At 42.0% G+C, this 21972-nt stretch overlaps 1 protein-coding gene across 1 annotated transcript in view; it reads right to left on the reverse strand.

The window, feature by feature from the left end:
- LOC135540108 (rap1 GTPase-activating protein 1-like) overlaps positions 1 to 5249 on the reverse strand; it is a 64240-nt gene extending 58991 nt beyond the window's left edge. Inside the window, exon 1 of the mRNA XM_064966487.1 lies at positions 5218 to 5249. The gene's annotated coding sequence lies outside the window, so the exon portion shown is untranslated. The remainder of the gene's footprint in view (positions 1 to 5217) is intronic.
- Between the last annotated feature and the right edge of the window lie 16723 nt (positions 5250 to 21972).

The raw sequence follows: 21972 nt of genomic DNA on the forward strand, positions 1-21972 counted from the left end.
AGAATGCATAAGATACTGTATTTACGATAGCACAGCTTCGCCCTTTGTTCCTCAGTCTTCCCGCTCTTTCACTCAAACCCAGCCCCTTTTCTTTTGTGTAACCAGCTGTCATATCTGTTCCGCCCACTAGAGATGTTCTCCTTTATGACATAATTTGTAATCAAATTATGATTTAAATATGTGTATGTGTAATTCTGTGTGATTAGTTAGGTATTTAGTAAATAAATAATTAAACCCAATGTTGTATTGCTGATTCAACTTGTTAGCCAGGGTTCATGCAGATAACCAGGAATTTACAACTTTCAGATGAGACTGAATTAAGATGACGATTAATATTGACTGCTATTGATGTAAAATATTAATAGGTCTTTAAGAGTTTATTCGGAAAATAACAACACTATAAATATTATTTTGTGGTGCCCCGACTCTCTAGTTAATTACATTTAGATGATTAGCTCAATCAGGTCATATTAATTACGGAGAAATTATTTTATAGAATAGCATGTCATGTCACTTAATCCGGCATAGCCAAAGACACTACACTACACACTTGAATTCACCCGGCGGACGCTACTCTGGCCAATCCCCTGTGCTCATACTTAACCAATTCTATCGACCCTTGATTAGATGAGAATTACCTCCAGACTATAGGGAAGGCTCACAACTGCAAGGGACATTACTCCCTCAATGAGTCTCATCTTAGTGATTAATAGCATGAATATATGGACCCTGAGTGGAGGCCCTCTTGACAGATTAACTAGATCACAGTTTAGTGAATGCACTCTCAAATGCAAATGCAGAAAGCTAGATGCCGCAAATCAGCAAGCCTCTACGGCGGGAGTGATGGGAGAGGAAGGAAGGGATGGAAGGGAGTGAGGGAGGGATGGGTTGAAGAGGACAGAACACACTGAGGCGCGAAAGAGTTTCCTCTTCGAACCACTCAACTAGACGCTCAAGGGAGGCATTTGTTAGTGCTATGTGTTGTCGCTGAGAAGCATTAACCTACATGATTAGATGGTATTCACAGACCCATGCATTATCATGTCATCAGATATGAGGGGAAACTGGAGAGGGAATGTGATGAATTGGCATTGAGTCATTAAAAAGAATGGGAAGTGAAGTGCACATCGCTTTAGACCGCTCCCTCCCTATGTCAGTCTTCAACACATAATCTTCCTAAATTATGATGATGCACGTAGATGATGATTTAAAGGGTAAGTGTTCTGGTGGAGACAAATGATCCTTGACTAGTAATGTAGGTGCTGGTGATTGGGGAGTTTCTCCCTATGGTATCTACAGTAACCTATATAACTATAACAGGGCCCATTGGGGATATCAAGTTGGTCATATTTTATTTACAACCTGCAGCTGTCCGGTATTGTGGGGATGGGATTGGCACACCAGTTGAACAGGGCACGATTGGTGCGATTATCAAAAGGTGCAGATGTGTGTGTGTGCCCCCCCCTCCAGCTGCCTGCTGTCTAGCATGCATTAAACAGAACAGGTGCTTAGACAAGAAGTGTAAAGACTTCTGCTCAACAAATTTTGTTCATTGTTGCGTTAGAGGTCTGTATTTTTTACATCCTCCACCAGAGTCACCTCGTGGTAATGGAGGTCATACAATCAAATGTTTTTTATCTAACTAGCCTAGACACCCCTCTGTCTGGGTCACCACTCAAACTGAATGCTCAGTGAATACTCAGCTTTCTCGACTGTCCTCATGAGACCTAAGAGTACATGCTCAGTGACTTACAGTACCCTCAAAATAACCAGACCCCATTCCGATGTATAATCCGAAACACTCAAGTAATCAGGATCTTAAGCACTCCCAATAGCAATTGAATAAGTGAGTTCCACCCTCACCTTCTTTCTGTGTCATTAGAGATGCCAAGAGGACTACAGGGACCAGTTTGAAAGGTAAGACACACTGACACTGGTGCCCAGATCCACAATTGTTCTCTCTGGGGCTGGGTTCAGCTTTCCCCTCAAGACCTGCTGCCTGCATTCTTGCATTTGGGCAGATGGCAGCCATTACAGAGGAACTCAGGAGTAAGACATCCTGGTAATGAGGTCCTACTTCAGCTCCCCCTCCTCATCACTCACCATCACTTTATGACTTCATGACACAGCGCACTGGGGCCTGAACGGGAACAGGGCGTCGGCAGCAGTCAGAGGAGATACCCATGGGGTTTACTGACTCGCACACACACGCATACATGCATGCATACTCACACACACATGCCCACACCACCTCATGAACACTCTCTAACCCTCACACAATCAAATTGTTATACACACACAAACGGAGTACTTTACCATGGTTTATAGCTGAGTGATGTCCTTGGGGAAGTGTTATTTCCAAAAGCAAGACTAACACAAAAAAATGTAATTCAGAAGAGTCTGTATGGTTATATATTCAGCATGGCAGTGAAGAAGATTTACAACTATTTCACTGCAAGAAGAACATTGAAGAATGTTGAAGAACATTATGTTCATGATTGATCATTAACCTGTTAAATCTATGGGGCGCTATTTCATTTTTGGATAAAAAGACGTGCCCGTTTTAAGCGCAATATTTTGCCACAAAAAGATGCTCGACTATGCATATAATTGATAGCTTTGGAAAGAAAACACTCTGACGTTTCCAGAACTGCAAAGATATTGTCTGTGAGTGCCCCAGAACAGGAGCTACAGGCAAAACCAAGATGAAACTGCAACCAGGAAATGAGCAGGATTTTTGAGGCTCTGTTTTTCATTGTCTCCTTATATGGCTGTGAATGCGACAGGAATGAGCCTGCCCTATCTAGCGTTTCCCCAAGGTGTCTGCAGCATTGTGACGTATTTGTAGGCATATCATTGGAAGATTGACCATAAGAGACTACATTTGCCAGGTGTCCGCCCGGTGTCCTCCGTCGAAATTGTTGCGTCATTTTCAGCTGCTGGTATTTTTCCATTGGATTCTGAGATGAAAGCAGGCTTCCACGAACGGCATATCAATGAAGAGATATGTGAAAAAACACCTTGAGGATTGATTCTAAACAACGTTTGCCATGTTTCGGTCGATATTATGGAGTTAATTTGGAAAAAGTTTGACGTTTTGGTGACTGAATTTTTGGTTTGTTTCGGTAGCCAAATGTGATGTACAAAACGGAGCGATTTCTCCTACACAAAGATTATTTCAGGAAAAACGGGACATTTGCTATGTAACTGAGAGTCTCCTCATTGAAAACATCCGAAGTTCTTCAAAGGTAAATGATTTTATTTATTTGGTTTTCTGGTTTTTGTGAAAATGTTGTGTGCTAAATGCTACGCTAAATGCTAAGCTAGCTAGCAATACTCTTACACAAATGCTTGATTTGCTATGGTTCAAAAGCATATTTTGAAAATCTGAGATAACAGTGTTGTTAAGAAAAGCCTAAGCTTGAGAGCAGGCATATTAGTTTCATTTCATTTGCGATTTTCAGAAATCGTTAACGTTGTGTTATGGTAATCAGCCTGAGGCTGTATTCACGATCCCGGATACGGGATGAGTAGTATCAAGAAGTTAACCACTAGAGGGCACTTGACAGACATACCGCTGAGGGATAAAAAACAACACAACCTACATGGACGGAGTTTACTATGTAGTGTGTGTCAAGTTACCATTATCACTGCTAACCATAAGAGGAAAAACAACACACACACACACACACGTACTTGCACACGCACACGCACACGCACACGCACTGCCGGCTGCTGAAAGAAAGGATGACTGAGGCTCTGATAGATTGAAGAGGGATGCGACAGCATACTGTGTCTGTTTTAAACCTGCTCTGGTAAATCTGAGTATCAAGCTGCTATTCTTATTCAGTGACAACTTTCAGTCCTTTATAATGGAGATGGAGTCAGTCTGGAACATCCTTCCTATGACTTCTTAGTAAGTCATACATGGCCAGCCTTCCTAAATGATTTATAGCAGTGATGAATGCATTTAATAAATACAGAAGAATGTTTGTCTTATTTCTCAAAAATACAACTTTCTCAGATACAAACCCAAAAAGGGCTTTTCATGACTATGGGTTTCTTATCTGCCTGCAGGTAGAGGTTGATATAATCGAACATAATGACTTACTGAGTGCAGCGAGAGCAGCACTGCTCAGAGCAGCACTGTTCAGAGCGGGACTGTTCAGAGCGGCACTGTTCAGAGCGGCACTGTTCAGAGCGGCACTGTTCAGAGCGGCACTGTTCAGAGCGGCACTGTTCAGAGCGGCACTGTTCAGAGCGGCACTGTTCAGAGCGGCACTGTTCAGAGCGGCACTGTTCAGAGCGGCACTGTTCAGTGGCTAGAAGGCATTCCCTTCCTTTGGTGTCCCGCTATATTAGCATGCGCTACAGACATGCTTGGAACACAGTGCAGAATGAACCCCCACATCCCCTCTTAATTAAATTCAGCAGCAATACGGGCCCAACGTTACCCTCTGATGGTCTTTCATCCTGCACCTCTATTGACCCTGTTCACATCCCCCCATCTTCACCCCTCTCCCTCTCTCTTTTCAGCGTATAATAAGCCCTTTCCAAAGCTCTTATAAGATTGCTTTACACAGAGATATTACATTTCAGATTATAATGTGATGTGTCAAAGGTAATCTATTTCATGCTTAAACACTGCTTGGCCAAAAACTGTACAGACAGTGGTAGAGTGGCCTAGATACATTAGGGTCCAGTGAGACAATAAGCACTCCCAATCTCTTACTACTCTCTAGTACAATGTTAAATCACTCATGTTTCACCCTGTGGCAGTGGTAAAATAATAATGGATCTGTAATCAGACTGGGTTGTGAGTGTCTGTTTGTACCTGTGAGAAGGACATGTGTGAGACACACACACAGCTCCTTGCCCGCCCTACGCCACCCTGGCAAAAGGAAAGGTGTCTGATAAGTGCAGGACTTCTTTCTAAACGCTCCATTTCTCTAGCACCCTCTCCATCTGTTACCTTGCCTGTATTTACAGGGAACACATCTTTCTCTCATGCTGCCAAGGATGGAATATTACATTGCCCTCCTCAATATTAATTATGTTACCAGATGGCCTGATCCACAGCCATGACATTAGGCTTCTTCAGTGCCATATATGTTGCTGCCTGATGTAGCAGTTTACTGAAGGAATCCCAATTGTGGCTACAACAGCAGTATGGCACATTGAGCATAGACATGTGTGTGTGTGGGGGGGTAAACTCACCATAGACTTCTGGTCCTGGAGAAGGTCTTGTCGACACTAGAAAGAGAAAGAACAAAGAGAGATATCAGATCAGACTTCTTGTTTCCCACCATCTTCACTGGTCTGGTTTAATCAATGGGTTCCACTGAGTGTCAAGTCATACCAGACTAAAGAAGAGTCTAGAACAATGCCATAACCAAATGACTACCAACTGACTGACTCAGTTGGTAGAGCGTGGCGCTTGCAATGCCAGGGTTGTGGGTTCCATTCCCATGTGGGACCAGTATGAAGATGTATGCACTCACTACTACACTCTGGATAAGAGCATCTGCTAAATAACTAAAATGTTAACAGAGTTTCATCTAAAAAGGTGAAAGCATCAGGGATTTTGGCTGAGGATTAATTTGGCTGAAAATAATATCTACGACATTCACATGCCTGTAAAAATCATCATTTAGAACGAGAATTTAACCGTAGTCTGTATTCAAAACAGCATCAACCTCCATGAACCCATGGCACCAGATTATTGGGTCAATAATTTAATCTCCCTCAGCCTGACTACCAGCCGATGGGCACACTCTCAGGTTGAGGCTGGCACCATCTCCTAGGTGAGTAGGCAGTCTGGCTGAGGTGCCAGTCAGACAGTCAGAGCCCATTGTAGTGGCCAAGATATGAGAAAAGCCACAGCGGATAGGATGATGAGAATCATAGAATTAGAAATTAGAATACTATAATGGACATGAACCTTCTTATGATGGGATAAAGGTCAGACATTTTGGTCAGGTGGTGGATCAACCATGGTTCACCTGTGCTGTGATAAGATATTGTGTAAATCAATGAGTTTGAAGAATTTATCTGCACTGCATGTTTGTTAGCTAGCTCGCCAGCCAGTTTTAGAGGAATTATTCAAATTAAATGCCAATATGCCAACAGAAAATGCAGTCAATCCACAGCCATATACTGGCTGAAATCAATTGATGATGGGACTTAGACAAGATTTAAATGCAACTAGAGTACTGATATTGTATCATATAATAGCACTTACATCTTTCCAAGAAAACATTGAGACATGCATGCTTAGCTTCCAATATAAGTTTTTTACATTTCTGGTCTGTTTACATATATTTTAGAGGCTATTCATACAGAAAATGTGTATAAACTGTATTTATAATGATATGACAATATTTTAGGTTGACAATAATTATATTACACAATTTCTGATATATCACATGCTTTTTATTTTCCTGCATAAGTAAAATCAGGATTTTGTCTCTACAGCCGTTCATTCCAATTAGACTAGTTTGGATTTCTCCCTGGCCACAATGGCTGTCACCAACCCATTCGGAAACTTAAAAGGTATATGACATAGCCCCTCTAGTAATTGAATAGGATCTCTATGGATGAGATAGATAGAGCAACAGCCCATTTTATTCTCTTGGCCATTTTCCATGGAATTGTTTTTGGTGTTTGCACAGAGAGAGATAGTGGTTCAAATTCTGACTACATTTACCATGCTGCATACAAATCAAACCGGGCAAACGCTCTGCCTGGATCAATCACAGGAGCCGTCATGGAGTAAATGCTGAATAAATGCTTAATACGGTCAATCAATCAACTGCTAATCACCACTTATCCCTGCCCCCCTGAATCCTAATCCAATCAAACAAATGTCTGTCATTCATAGCAAATCAAACTCAAACAAAAGCCATCCATTAGAAAGTATCAGAGAGAGAGAGATGAAATTAAAGGTACAGGTACCCTTCACACACCCCATCAACAGGAGATTAGTCTTTAGAACACAACAGGTATTCTAGGTTAATATAGGATGGCACAGCAGATTGAATATGCTTTTGTAGTGAAGTCATACAATCTGCTGGGCATAACTAGCATACTGCTGCAGACCTCATCAATGCTGACTAGGTGGCATTGGATGGATGACATTCATCTACCCTACCTTTCTCCCTCTCTTTTCATACAGGCCCTATCAGGTTGATGAATGAGACAAGCGACGGCCCCTGAAGCAGTTCAGATTTTCCAATGCCAAGCCAGTGACCCAACGTGCATCCTAATAGCATACTTTAAGCTCAGCATGGTTTAATATTATCTCCCTTATCTAATCTATTCTGAGGGCATTTTCTACAATTTAAAGTGATCCATTCATGCCTTGTTTGAGTTCTAGGGGATATTAGCAGCAGAGATGAGATGAATCCCAGTCCTGAGGACAGGACAGTGCAAAGGACAGTGCAAACTCTGCTGCCTGTGACTGGAACGAATTGCAAAAATCCCTGAAGTTGGAGACTTTTATCTCCCTCACCAACTTCAAACATCTGCTATCTGAGCAGCTAACCGACCGCTGCAGCTGTACATAGTCTATTGGTAAATAGCCCACCCATTTTCACCTACCTCATCCCCATACTGTTTTTATTTATTTACTTTTCTGCTCTTTTGCACACCAATATCTCTACCTGTACATGACCATCTGATCATTTATCACTCCAGTGTTAATCTGAAAAATTGTAATTATTCGCCTACCTCCTCATGCCTTTTGCACACAATGTATATAGACTCCCCTTTTTTTCTACTGTGTTATTGACTTGTTAATTGTTTACTCCATGTGTAACTCTGTGTTGTCTGTTCACACTGCTATGCTTTATCTTGGCCAGGTCGCAGTTGCAAATGAGAACTTGTTCTCAACTAGCCTACCTGGTTAAATAAAGGTTAAATAAAAAATAAAAAAAAATAAAAAATAAAAGGGACCACTGCCGTTACTACTCCAACCAAGGAGCATGAATTGAGGAGCAAACTGAAGTCGACAGGATATTCATCAACACTTGGAGGACAATGAAATTAAATAAAAAGGCTTCTTTATTGTTAAAAGTAGAACCAACACATTTTGGCTTCTGTCCTTCTTAAGGGTTTTAAGACAGGACAGGCAGGAGGAGTGGTGAAACATGCTTTAGATGTATGGATGCATCTTGCAGTAGAATGGCTGTGCCACTGGATGGCTCAGTAGAGCTGAAGGAGTTTTTTTGCACATTAATTGGGGAGGATGGGCTCATAGTAATGGCTGGAACGGAATAAATTGAATGGTATCAAATACATGAACAACATGGTTTCTATGTGGTTGATGTCATTCCATTCCAGCCATTACTATGAGCCGTCCTCCCCTCAGCAGCCTTGTGTGGTCTGTAAAGAGTGATAGGTTCCCTCAGGATCTCCTCTTTGTCTCTACATGGCTGAAGATACTGTATGAGGAACTACAGCTGAGGAGATGAGGAACTACCTATAGACCGACTACCTGTTTTATAAGATAAGTAAAGTGAAAAATGCAACATTTTGCTTAACAATCCAAAAACCAGAACCAACTGTTAAACTCTCTCGCAAGATGTGTTTATAGTTGTGTTTCTACAAACAAGTAGCCCCACCTCATTACAGTATGACCTTCTGCACAACTTGAAAGCTGTTGTAAGACAACAGGAAACGGCCATTCACGTTCTGCTTGTGTTTGACTGTTAGCAATAACAAATATCAGGCTGTCACTCAGGAGTCGCTCTCTGCTCCTCTTTCTGCTGACTGAGGGGAATCTGTTTTGGTGTTAACGGTACACAGTGGAAAACACTCCTGCACAAAAACAATGTCACAATCAGGCAGCCAGCATAACAACAATAATAATAATAATAATAATAATAATAATAATAATAATACAGATCATGGTATCAAACCAACCATAATAATATAAAACATTTATTTTTATCTTATCAAATAAATGTCAGTAACATAATTAGGAAGTTATATCTAAACACTACTGAATCTAGGGGTTTGTCAAGGGAATCATACTGTCTTGCATGACGCCTTTATCTTTCGGTGTGGACCTATAGGCTATGTGTGTGTGTGTGTGTGTGTGTGTGTGTGTGTGTGTGTGTGTGTGTGTGTGTGTGTGTGTGTGTGTGTGTGTGTGTGTGTGTGTGTGTGTGTGTGTGTGTGTGTGTGTGTGTGTGTGTGTGTGTGCGTGTGTCAATATGCACTCTCATGTCTGACTGCTATAAACACGGAACAAAAATATAAACACAACATACTATATTGCACAATGTTACAATAACACATGCTTTTTGGGGGGTTTCCTCTTAGAATGTACAACATTTATAAATTGCTTATATTCAAATAAAAAGTAGAAGGAAAATACATTTTTAGGTACAGTAACACAAAGATAGGAGCATTTCTGTCATTTAATATATGATAGTCAGCTATGCATACAAAAAGGACAATGTCACCTTTACCCTCTTTATGATGGGATAGGGAGAGGAAAAGAAAAATCAAAAGATAATGAGACCCCCCCCCCAACTCCTTCCCTCCTAGGGTTGTACTACTCCCTCCCTACCTATCTCCGTGAAGCTCCCTTATGTCCCAGGGTTGTACGACCCCATCTCCCTCCCTCTCTTCCTACCTACCTCCCTCCCTACCTGCCTCCCAGGGATGCACTACTCCAGGGTTGTTCTAGCTCATGGCTAAACTGAAGGTTAAAATGTCCTTTGTTACATTTTCAGGGCCCTCTTCCTCTCAAGGATACTAAAAGCTAATGTCCCTTTTGAAAAATGAACAAAAAAATGCATACAGTCAAATAAAACTAATAGAAAACCATGTCCAGCCTGAACACTCAAGTATGTACAGTGTACAGTGCATTCGGAAAGTATTCAGACCCCTTGACTTTTTCCACATTTTGTTACATTACAGCCTTATTCTAAAATGGATTAAATTGATTTTTTCCTCATCAATCTATAATCATAATGACAAAATGAAAACATGTTTTAAGAATTGTTTGCAAAAAATAAAATATTTACATTAATATTCAGACCCTTTGCTATGAGACTCAAAATTGAGCTCAGGTACATCCTGCTTCCATTGATCATCCTTGAGATGTTTCTACAACTTGATTGGAGTCCACCTGTGGTAAATTCAATTGATTAGACATGATTTGGAAAGGCACACACCTGCCAATATAATGTCCCATAGTTGACAGTGCATGGATGAGTAAAAACCAAGCCATGAAGTCGAAGGAATTGTCCGTAAAGCTCAGAAACAGGATTGTGTCGAGACACAGATCTGGGGAAGGGTACCAAAACATTACTGCAGCACTGACGGTCCACAAGAACACAGTGACCTTCATTCTAAAATGGAAGAAGTTTGGAACCACCAAGACTCTTCCTAGAGCTGGCCGCCCGGCCAAAGTGAGCAATCGGAGGGAAAGGGCATTTGACAGAGATCCAGAGTTCCTCTGTGGAGATGCGAAAACCTTCTAGAAGGACAACAATCTCTGCAGCCCTCCACCAATCAGGCCTTTACGGTAGAGTGGCCAGACGAAGCCCCTCCTCAGTAAAAAGCACATGACAGCCCGCTTGAGATTATCAAAAGGCACCTAAAGGACTCTCAGACCATGAGAAACAAGATTCTCTGGTCTGATGAAACCAAGATTGTACTCTTTGGCCTGAATACCAAGCAACATGTCTGGAGGAAACCTGGCACCATCCCAACGGTGAAGCATGGCGGTGGCAGCGTCATGCTATGGAGATGTTTTTCAGCAGCAGGGACTGGGAGATTAGTCAAGATCGAGGGAAAGATTAATGGAGAAATGTACAGAGAGATCCTTGATGAAAACCTACTCCAGAGCACTCAGGACTTCAGACTGGGGTGAAGGTTCACCTTCCAACAGGACAACGACCCTAAGCACACAGCCAAGACAACGCAGGAGTGGCTTCGGGACAAGTCTCTGAATGTCCTTGAGTAGCCCAGCCAGAGCCCGATCAAACATCTCTGGAGACCCCTAAAAATAGCGGATCTGAGAGGATCTGCAGAGAACATTGGGATAAACTTGTCACGTCCGCTCTTCCCTCCCCCTGGCGCTTGAGGACGCCAGTTTACACTGCATCACGCACTCCTGCATCACGCACTCCTGCCATCCATCACGCACACCTGCCTTCCCTCGTCACACGCATCAACATTATTGGACTCACCTGGACTCACTTATCTCCTGTTTATTTCCCTCCTATATTTGTCAGTTCCCTGCTCTGTTCCCCACTGCTGCATTAATTGTTTTTTTGTCAGTATTACTTTTGCTGATGCTGTTCCTGTCTGGTGCCATGTCCGTTATTATTAAATGTTTTACTCCCCGTACCTGCTTCGTCTCTCCAGCGTCATCCATGTGACAAAACTCCCCAAATACAGGTGTGCCAAGCTTGTAGCATCATACCCAAGATGACTTGAGGCTGAATTCGCTGCCAAATGTACCTCAACAAAGTACTGAGTGAAAGGTAATATTTCAGTTTTACGTTTTTTGTAAATTTGCAAGAATTTCTAAAAACCTGTTTTTGCTTTGTCATTATGGGGTATTGCATGTAGATTGATTAGGGGACAAAGCAATTGAATCCATTTTCGAATAAGGCTGTAACGTAGCAAAATGTGGAAAAAGTCAAGGGGTCCGAATACTTTCCGAATGCACCGTACAGTAATGTCAGCATGGCTTTTCACCATGCCTTCTATACAGTATTCCGTATTCTTCCCTGAGGCCAACACCTTCTATAGGGTGCAGTATAGTATTTTGAACCACGTGACTAATCTGAACAGTGCTGTTGTGTTTTATTTCTTCATATGGACAAAGGCTCTATATATTAGTGTTCTCGGCCTATGTCCTGAGTACCCCTTGGCACAGTTTGATTTACATGTTCGGGGAGGCTGTGTATGGAAAGATGCATGCTGTTATAAAGATGTGACAAAAAAACAAATTAGAGGAATAAAATCTCCATTAACAGGGGGACTAGCTCCATTTCTCAGAGTGCAGATGGCGGTCAGTGGGACTATCTAATGTGCTCCAATACTCAGAGCTGTATGTGTGTGTGTGTGGGTGGGAGTGTGTGTGTGCGTGTCTCTGTATGTGTTTACACATGCATGTGAATGGTGGTTCCTCCCCCACTTCTATAGCTGCGTAAACCTGACGCACAAAAATATCTAAGAATCTCCCTCTATCCATGGAATTCACTACAGTGCCAACCACAGCATTTAGAGCCTGAACAATCGGTTGATGCTTGGCTGGAGGGTGGGCGATTGTGTTAAAACAGTCTTGACGATCCAACTTTGAATCAAACTGTGTCCATGGAACTCCACACACACTGTACTGTACTATTCACACAGGACCTAAGGGTAATCCAAAGGCTTAGTTTGTACTCTGAGTCTCATGAGTGAAATGTTTTCCTGCATGTAGCTGTCAGTGCCCAGGGCCAGGGCAACATAATGATGGAAGTTAAGAGTTATTCCAGTTCCAAGGGGTTTCGATGCAGCTAGTCTACACAACATCATACATCCTTGAATGCACATCATTTCTGTGCTAAAGTGTGTAATTACCATTATACCATTATAATGCATTGATGTAAGCCACATCTAGCTAAACTCTTCATATGCCACCCACCGACCACAAAAACACAATTAATTGTAACAGATCTGTCAATGTGTGTTTTACACAGAGACCGTACACTATATAGAGACTATTATTTATTTATTTTTATATATTTTTGGGGTACTTTTTTACCCCTTCTCCCCAATTGGTAGTTAGTCTTGTCTTTAATGCAATGCAATGGCTTAGACCGCAGCGCCACTCGGGAAGCCCCATATAGACCGGTTTAACAACATCCCTTGAACTCTTGTCCTCATCAATGCAACAACTTCCCAGCAGCATCTAATAGTACTCTGAATCAAACCTAAAACCTATGGTGAACCTCTGTCTCGCAGGCAAACAAATAAACATACACACACCCACCATGCCTAACTTTCCCGGTGCTGAGAATAAAAACAATAAAACTCACTGGTTGGTCATAAATGAAAGACATTACTCTCCAACACACATTACTATTGTAATTTAAGAGGTAATGATCACAGTGGTAAATGTGTGTTGGAGAATATTTCATCATTGCCCCTCTATTTCTATCTCCAACTCAACTCCTGTTTCATTGAGCTCATTATGAAATCACTTCAGTAACTTTCAGAACTAATCATAGATGTTAACGAGCTGTAGTTCAGAGCAGACACTGTTGTCTGACCTTGGTTTCTTTCTCTCAACTGCTAGTCTGCTCAATATCTAAAGCATTATACCCCAGGTGATCTCAGGTCTAATTCTTCAGTGATGGAGTTAATTCCATACCAGGTATTGCTATCTATAACACCTCCCCATTACTATCCCCCACCAAGGCTATTTCTAGCCTGCCGAGCGACACACATAAGTAAATGTTATCTGTTGTCCGAATGGCTTTCATCCTTACCCTCCATATGCTCCAAAAGTGAAGCTCCTCTTTCTCTGTGACATCCTACTTGCTTGGGCTGCTGATGCTTTCCGGGAAGAATGTCCACATCAGTGGAGTTCACAGCAAGTGAGCAATGGGAGCACTCATACCTCTCCCCTCCCTCCTTCCCTCGCTCTCCCTCCCTCCCTCCCTCCTTACCTCCTCTCTGTTATACTCTTTAAACTCTCTAGGCTGACAGAGGCTGTGTGTTTTACAAGACTACATTTCTGTCAATAAGCATCACTGTCTTCCACCTCCCCCTCTCCTTTCTTCCTTTCACCCTCACTTTTCTCCTCCGCTCCCTCAGTAAGTCATATCTCCCTCAGACTAAGAGAAAGGTGCGTCCAACCATTCCGTTGCCCTGGTAACGAGCAGGTGCCCCTCTCTCCCTCACTTAGACTAAATTCATTTCTACACTCACATGTCCTCAATTCCTATCCTCATCCTAAAAAGAGGTAACTTCTTGTTTCATCTTAAAACCTCAGTCATATTATCACTAGAATAGAATATGCAATAGGTTCAATAGAATATGCCCTTTACTCAAGTAGTCTAAATATTGTACAAGGGAAAACATGTGTATTCATTAGTAGCAGCAGCCAGATTCAAGGCTCTGACAGGTTGAATAGTGGAAGAAAATGACTTGCACTGAACTTGTGGTAATCAGCTCACCCCTACTGGAAATTGGAATCCCATTAATTTTTCCTACCCTACAGTCAAGTTAGACAAGTCTACATAAAAAATAACCCAGCAAACTAAAAGGTTAAGGAGGTCAAACCCAAACAAATAGCATTGCATCTCACATAGAAATGTGGATTGTACAGAATGCTGGCTAAGGGTGTGGTGCAGGTGGAGTATCTGCTGACAAGAGTGGGTCCTAAGCCTGTCTTAGGGTCAACCAAGGATAAAGGGATCACCCTACAGATTCCTCTTCTCCCTTCCTCTGCTCTGCCCTCTATATAAGTAGATTCCCCTCTAGCCTGCCTGCTGTCCTGTGGTCAGAGCGTCTTTTCCAGGAGTGTCCTGTCCAGGAGTACAGAGCAACCTCTCCTACTCTGTTCCCCTTCCATCAGCTGTGGTGTTGGGGTGCCCTGGTGCCCATTGAACCTCCTCTTATTCAATTAGGCCAGAATGGATGGTGGCCAGATGTTGGCTCTTATTCAAATCACAAACACGCACAGCATAGGACTGTTCTGCCCGCACCTGTCTGCTCCCCTCCACTCCCATCCGCTCACCTGCCTGACCCTTGTCTGCTCCCCTCCACTCCCATCCGCTCACCTGCCTGACCCTTGTTTGCTCTCGCCATTGAGTGGAGATTGGTCAGACAACCTCCACAGCAGATATGTCTGTAGGACGTGCCTTCGCATCTGTTGGGCCACAGAAGAATGGGATGTGGACTCCACTTTCATACTTCAGTAATCTCTATATAAAGTGGGCTGAGGTCATAAATTAAGAAAACCCAGGCTCTGTGTGGGATTAAAGTTAGCCATGTTAGAACCCCTTTCATTTGGCAACTGATTATCCAGCGTAATGGTTTATGGATCATATTTTCAAGATGAATGATAAAGATCCCATGATGTTCCTCTGGGGGAGTATGTTTCATGTCTAGTCTTGAACAAGCAATGAGCGATACTGTATACTGAATCAAACCAGGTGAAATCTTAAGGACAAGCCTGCACTTTTTCCAGCTAACCAACTACAGTATGCTGTCTGGGCGCTGTGTGTGATAGCCATAGCAACTGAAATGTAATTTCTCCAACAGAATGAAATGTAATTTCTCCAACAGAATGAAAGCAGGATCCTCTGGATCTGTACTGCAGTCTCCTAACTCCTCGTCAATGTTACAAGGTAATGCACTTTGAAGAGTTCTTTTGACTATTGCTTTTCCCCTCCAGAGATGACCAATGCCCATCTCCAAAAACAATTACCCAGAGTAATGTGGGTGGGGCAGGTGAAAAGGGAAGGGTACGTTAGCATAATTAGTCTGTCCACCAGTCTCAAAATGCCACGGTGCTGCTTGTGTTCCTATTAAAGTGGGTCAGACGCAACTTTGAGACGGTCTCAGACGGCAACAAGGGCAGCACAGTAATGAGCGACTGCCCTCAGAGATGGGGTTGAGTACCCCCTGAGACGCCTCTGTTTTTTCACTGTTTCTTTTCTGTAAGGGTTGGTAGGTCTATACAATAACATGTTTCTCTACCATCTGACAGAGGGGACTTCCAGAACCATAAACTATAAAAAGTAAAGAGTCACACACGCCATATATAAACTCCCAGTAATTTATTGGGTAAATCACCAACCCTTCAGCATCATTGTACCCTCTTCAGGGTGATGTCACCCTACTTGAACCAGGTTATGTGCGACTCTATTTTTATAATTTATTCGCCGTTAGTCAGCACCTCCAAGCAAAATCCTTTTTCTGGGTGTGTGCCAGCTCATGTTTGTTTGTTTGACTTACAGAACCCCCCCCCCCCCCCGATCAGAAGAGGAACTACTTTCCATTTCAGTTGTGCAATGGAGTGGATCGTATCAGGGGCTATTTGCAAAGCTGTCTGAGCCAGATGAGTTTGAATTTCATGCATGGTGTGATGCGTCATTTGCAAACTACAGCTCTTTGTTTGAGTATGACCAAAAGGATCTTTCGAGAAATTCCAAGACCGCAATCAATTTCTTTAGGAGGATTTTCAGATGCTACAGTATCAGAGGCCCCTATACACCCAGAATATATCAACAGAAGGGAATTAGAATAACAAGGAGAGGAAAGACCTCTCCAGAAAACTTTTCCCATTCATTATCTGACCAAGCCAGAGATTAAAATGATATTAAAATAATCTATTTTTTATTCCAGCCAGGACCTGTACACTCATTAGAGGAGTATTATAATTATGGAAGGATGCAGCGAAAGCCAGTGTTCCATAAATTAATTAAACAAATGAGATTCTGCCTCAAATTGCAAAACACAGATAAATATACAGACATTTTATAACCCAGTCATCAAAAAGACTGCTTTTTTAATAAGGCTATTATTGTCCAGCCTCGCCTAGTCCACTGAATGTCGTGAATTCCACAAATGTCTTCTCTGGGACTGCTAGAGAAAAGTATGTATGCATATTACAACATAAATCATTAGGTTGGTGAGAACAGAGAGAGAGGTGGAGCGAGAGAGCGAAAGAAAGAATGAGCAAAAGAGAAAGTGAGAGAGGGGAGAGGGGAGATGAAAAGAGAGAGAGATAAAAAGGGTTGGTACTGTATGTAATTAGATGGTAGAGGGATTTAAAAAATGAGGTTACTGCTGGATAGAGAAGGACATTCTTGACTTTGACGTGTGAGGAGAACAAAAGGATGAGCAAGGGGTTCAGGCTCAGTGTATGAGAGAGTTGAATATCACATGAGCGGCAGCCTAGCGGTTAAGAGCGTTGGGCCAGTAACCCAAAAGGTCGCTAGTTTGAATCCCTGAACCGAATAGGTGAACAATCTGTCAATGTGCCCCTGAGCAAGGTACTTAATCCTAATTGCTACAGGTACTTAACCCTAATTGCTACAGGGTCACCGTTAATGGCTAGCCGTGGCCACACTCTCCAAGCGTGTTTCAGGGGGAGTGGGATATGCAAAAAAAACGAATTTCCAATTCACACACTTGTACATGTGTGAAATAGGACAAATGTAAATGCCCACCTAATTATTGTTACATTGTTACAGAATTCAAGCATGGAAAATGTGGTTGGAAATAAGGATCCATTCACCTTTATTCTCCACACCTACATTGATCAGATTTACAACTGTGAGGAGGGAGGCAGAGGAGGAGATAAAGAAGATATATGAAGACACAAATCCTGTGGAACTGGAAGTATGGCAACACTGCTGAGAGACATGGAGAAAATCCCTGCCTGCCTGTGTGTCTCAACTGGACCAACCCACATACTGTACACACTACAGGACAACACATCTACACCATATGCAACACATTTTCAGAGAGGAATACTGAGAGGCAGAGGCCTCTAGGAGAAACAAAAGAGATGTGGAGAAGGAGGGATAGAATAGACCAAAGCTGAACTATCTTTCAGCTCAACTAGAAGGAGAGCACCCACAGACCAAAGCCATGGGTTAATGACTCTGCAGACACATACTGGGAGAGATACAGATTTGAGACCTCCTTTGATTTATCCAGAGGAGAGGGACAGACAGAGTGGGGATGTCTCATCACACTGCTTTATTAAAATAACACAGGCCTGCCTACTAGCTCTCACCACCATTAATAAATAAAAATATATTTTTACAACCTTGAGTTGGTCATAGCTACTGTAACAGCATCATATACATTTTGAAAATCATAATGAAAAAGCAATCAAAAACAGAACTTCCACAAAATCCACTACTGAATCCCTGGATACTAGCAATAGTGGCAATCAGACCACATGGAAAAGGAGAGGTTGAAAATACTACTGCTTCAAAAGGACTGATCTCACTGGGAGCTTTGGGAAGAATGCCAGGTGCGGTTTCCCGGCAACAAGCCACTCTGGGGTTTACTCAACAATGGGCTCTATTGTTTCTTCAGCTCCAGTGTTTCAGCACCATGGACAGCAGCACGAGCTTGGAAAGGGGCCAGAGTAGAGTAAAGGAAACATACAGTACACATACACTCTTTAATTCACAAACACAAGCAATTTCAAATAAGCACACATGGGAGGAAATATCTATGAGTATTTTCCAGATCATGAACCTGATGCTTTTCAATGCCAGTTGTATTGCTGAGGGTATGGATAGTACTGTAAAGGAATGGCCCCTGTGTGATCCCTGTAATCCCCCCCCCCCTTAGGGAGATCACAGCCAGATAACCACTAACACACTTCCATAAAACATGGGCAATGACTGTATTAAGCCTGATCTGAAAACATGCAACATTTATTTAACTAGGCAAGTCCGTTAAGAACAAATTCTTATTTACAATGACAGTCTAAGAACAGTGAGTTAACTGCCTTGTTCAGGGGAAGAACGACAGATTTGTACCTTGACAGCTCAGGAATTTGATCTAACAACCTTTCAGTTAATGGCCCAACGCTCTAACCACTAGGCTACCTGCCGCCCCTCCATTACTCTGACTGCAGTCTTCTTTTCAGTATACAGTACGGTATGTACAAACATCCCTGATAGTATCATGAACCACTGCGTTTCAGACCACATTCTCTGAATATTCAACAAGTGAGTCCTGGCGATGAGAGAGAGATCATCCAACTCATTTGAAAATGCAAAGACGAGTTGGCATAAAGAAAGAAAGCTGACTTCATAAACATTTTTCTTTGTGCTTATTTCCAAAAAAGAATCACACACACTCCATTACTCTGACAGCAGTTTTCCTTTCACTATACGGTACGGTACATAAAGTGGCTTGCAAAAGTATTCACCCCTTGGCATTTTTCCTATTTTGTTGACTGACAACCTGGATTTAAAATGTATTTTTTGGGGGTTTGTATCATTTGATTTACACAACATGCCTATCACTTTGAAGATGCAAAATATGTTTTATTTTGAAACAAACCAGAAATAAGACCAAAAAAATTGAAAAACTTGAGCTTACATAACAGCTGCAAGTCTCTTGGGGTATGTCTCTATTGTCACGGTCGTTGAAAGAAGTGGACCAAGGTGCAGCGCAGTGAGCGTACATTTTCCTTTTTTTTTTAATTATTCCAACAAAACAACAGAGGAGAAAACAACCGTGAAGCTTACAGGACAAAATGCCACAAATAAAGCTAACTGCCCACCACGAAAGGAGAGAAAAAGGGCTACCGAAGTATGGGTCCCAATCAGAGACAACGATAGACAGCTGTCCCTGTTTGAGAACCATACCCGGCCAAAACATAGAATGCTCACCCCAAATCACACCCTGACCAAACCAAATAGAGACATAAAAAGGCTCTCTAAGGTCAGGGTGTGACATCTATAAGCTTGGCACATGTAGCCACTTGGATTTTTGCCCATCCTTCAAGGCAAAACTGCTCCAGCTCCTTCAAGTTGGAAGAGTTCCACTAGTGTACAGCAAAGGCCATACCACAGATTCTCAATTGGATTGAGGTCTGGGCTTTGACTAGGCAATTCATACACATTTAAATGTTTCCCCTTAAACCACTCAAGTGTTGCTTTAGCAGTATGCTTAGGGTCATTGTCCTGCTGGAAGGTGAACCTCTGTCTTAGTCTCAAATCTCTGGAAGACTGGAACAGGTTTCCCTCAAGAATTTCCCTGTAATTAGCGTCATCCATCATTCCTTCCATCCTGACCAATTTCCCAGTCCCTGCCGAGGAAAAACATCCCCACAGCATGATGCTGCCACCACCATGCTTCACTGTGGGAATGGTGTTCTCTGGGTGATGTGAGGTGTTGGGTTTGCGCCAGACATAGCGTTTTCCTTGATGGCCAAAAAGCTCAATTTTGGTCTCATCTGACCAGAGAACCTTCTTCCATATGTTTGGAAAGTCTCCCACATGCCTTTTTGCGAACACCAAATGTGTTTGCTTATTTTTTTCTTTAATTAAGCAATGGCTTTTGTTCTGGCCACTCTTCCGTATAGCCCAGCTCTGTGGAGTGCACGGCTTAAAGTGGTGCTATAGACAGATACTCCAATCTCTGGTATGGAGGTTTGCTTCTCCTTCAGGGTTATCTTTGGTCTCTTTGTTGCCTCTCTGATTAAAGCTCTCCTTGCCTGGTCTGTGAGTTTTGGTGGGCGGCAGGTTTGCTGTGGTGTCATATTCTTACCATTGTTAATAATGGATTTAATGGTGCTCTGTGGAATGTTCAAAGTTTCTGATATTTTTTTATAACCCAATCCTGATCTACACTTCTCCACAACTTTATCCGTGACCTGTTTGGAGAGCTCCTTGGTCTTCATGGTGCCGCTTGCTTGCTGTTGCAGACTCTGGGGGCTTTCAGACAGGTGTATATATACTGAGATCATGTGAGAGATCATGTGACACTTAAATAAAGTCCACCTGTGTGAAATCTAACTAATTATGTTACTTCTGAAGGTAATTGTTTGCACCAGATCTTATTTAGGGGCTTCATAGCAAAGGGGGTGAATACATATGCAAGCACCACTTTTCCGGTTTTTATTTTTTATACTTTTTTTAAATAAGTATTTTTTTTCATTTCACTTCACCAATTTAGACTATTTTCAAAATACAAATCCATTTAAATTACAGGTTGTAATTCAACAAAATAGGAAAAACGCCAAAGGGGATGAATACTTTTGCAAGGCACTGTAGTACTGTATAATCCATTAGGGAATGGGTTGGAGAACAATATCTGTGAAAGCTATAAATAGTTTTGGAGAATGAGGGGGCGACTAAAGCAGAGTGACAGAGGTGTGGGTGAACAGCAACATCCCATTTAATCATAATAGTATTCTGCTCAGGGATGGAAAACTGCCTCTCCCCCAGTCCACACCAAACCAAACCCAATCAGCATGGGTGTGTAGGGAATGATGGATGACCTGAGGCGCTGGGAGATGCTGAGGGTAAAATACGAGTTTGGATTTGACTTCATGGCATCTAAGCTTGTACAAATCCAACTCATCCACACAGTGATTTGGCCCCTTGATAATTGAGCGGTATTTCTACCACGGTCTAATGAAAACCAAAAAGCAAAGTGTTATTTGAATGGAGCTTGATGTTTTAATGCAGTGTAAAGTAGTGACTTGAGACTTGAACACTATTCTAAGACCCATAAAAGCTGTAGTAAATGTTTTGGTTTTTTTAAATCACACAGCAGTGCTGGTTTTTACAACCAGCTGGATAACAACAAACTAAACCGTAGCATTGGAAATACTATTCCGTAGACCTTTAGTATGGTAGAAAAGAGCTACATAATGGTGAATAATCACATTGAATCAATTCATAAGTCCACTGTCTAAAACTGCTTTTTACATGCCTTAAAAAGGAATTGGAATGGAATTTTAATATGTTGCTTTAGAAACTGCATTAGTAGTGTTGTCTTGTATGATTGATTTAATAAACCATATTCTGTAGCGATATTTTCTGATGGAAATCCGGCTAGTTGCTATTAGGTCCATGATTTGGAATATTGGTCCTAGGTTGGTTATACCCAGAGCCATATACAGTGCCTTGCGAAAGTATTCGGCCCCCTTGAACTTTGCGACCTTTTGCCACATTTCAGGCTTCAAACATAAAGATATAAAACTGTATTTTTTTGTGAAGAATCAACAACAAGTGGGACACAATCATGAAGTGAAACAACATTTATTGGATATTTCAAACTTTTTTAACAAATCAAAAACTGAAAAATTGGGCGTGCAAAATTATTCAGCCCCTTTACTTTCAGTGCAGCAAACTCTCTCCAGAAGTTCAGTGAGGATCTCTGAATGATCCAATGTTGAACTAAATGACTAATGATGATAAATACAATCCACCTGTGTGTAATCAAGTCTCCGTGAAAATGCACCTGTAC

This window comes from Oncorhynchus masou, chromosome 5 (genome assembly GCF_036934945.1).
Source record: "Oncorhynchus masou masou isolate Uvic2021 chromosome 5, UVic_Omas_1.1, whole genome shotgun sequence".
Classification (NCBI taxonomy): Eukaryota; Metazoa; Chordata; class Actinopteri; order Salmoniformes; family Salmonidae; genus Oncorhynchus; species Oncorhynchus masou.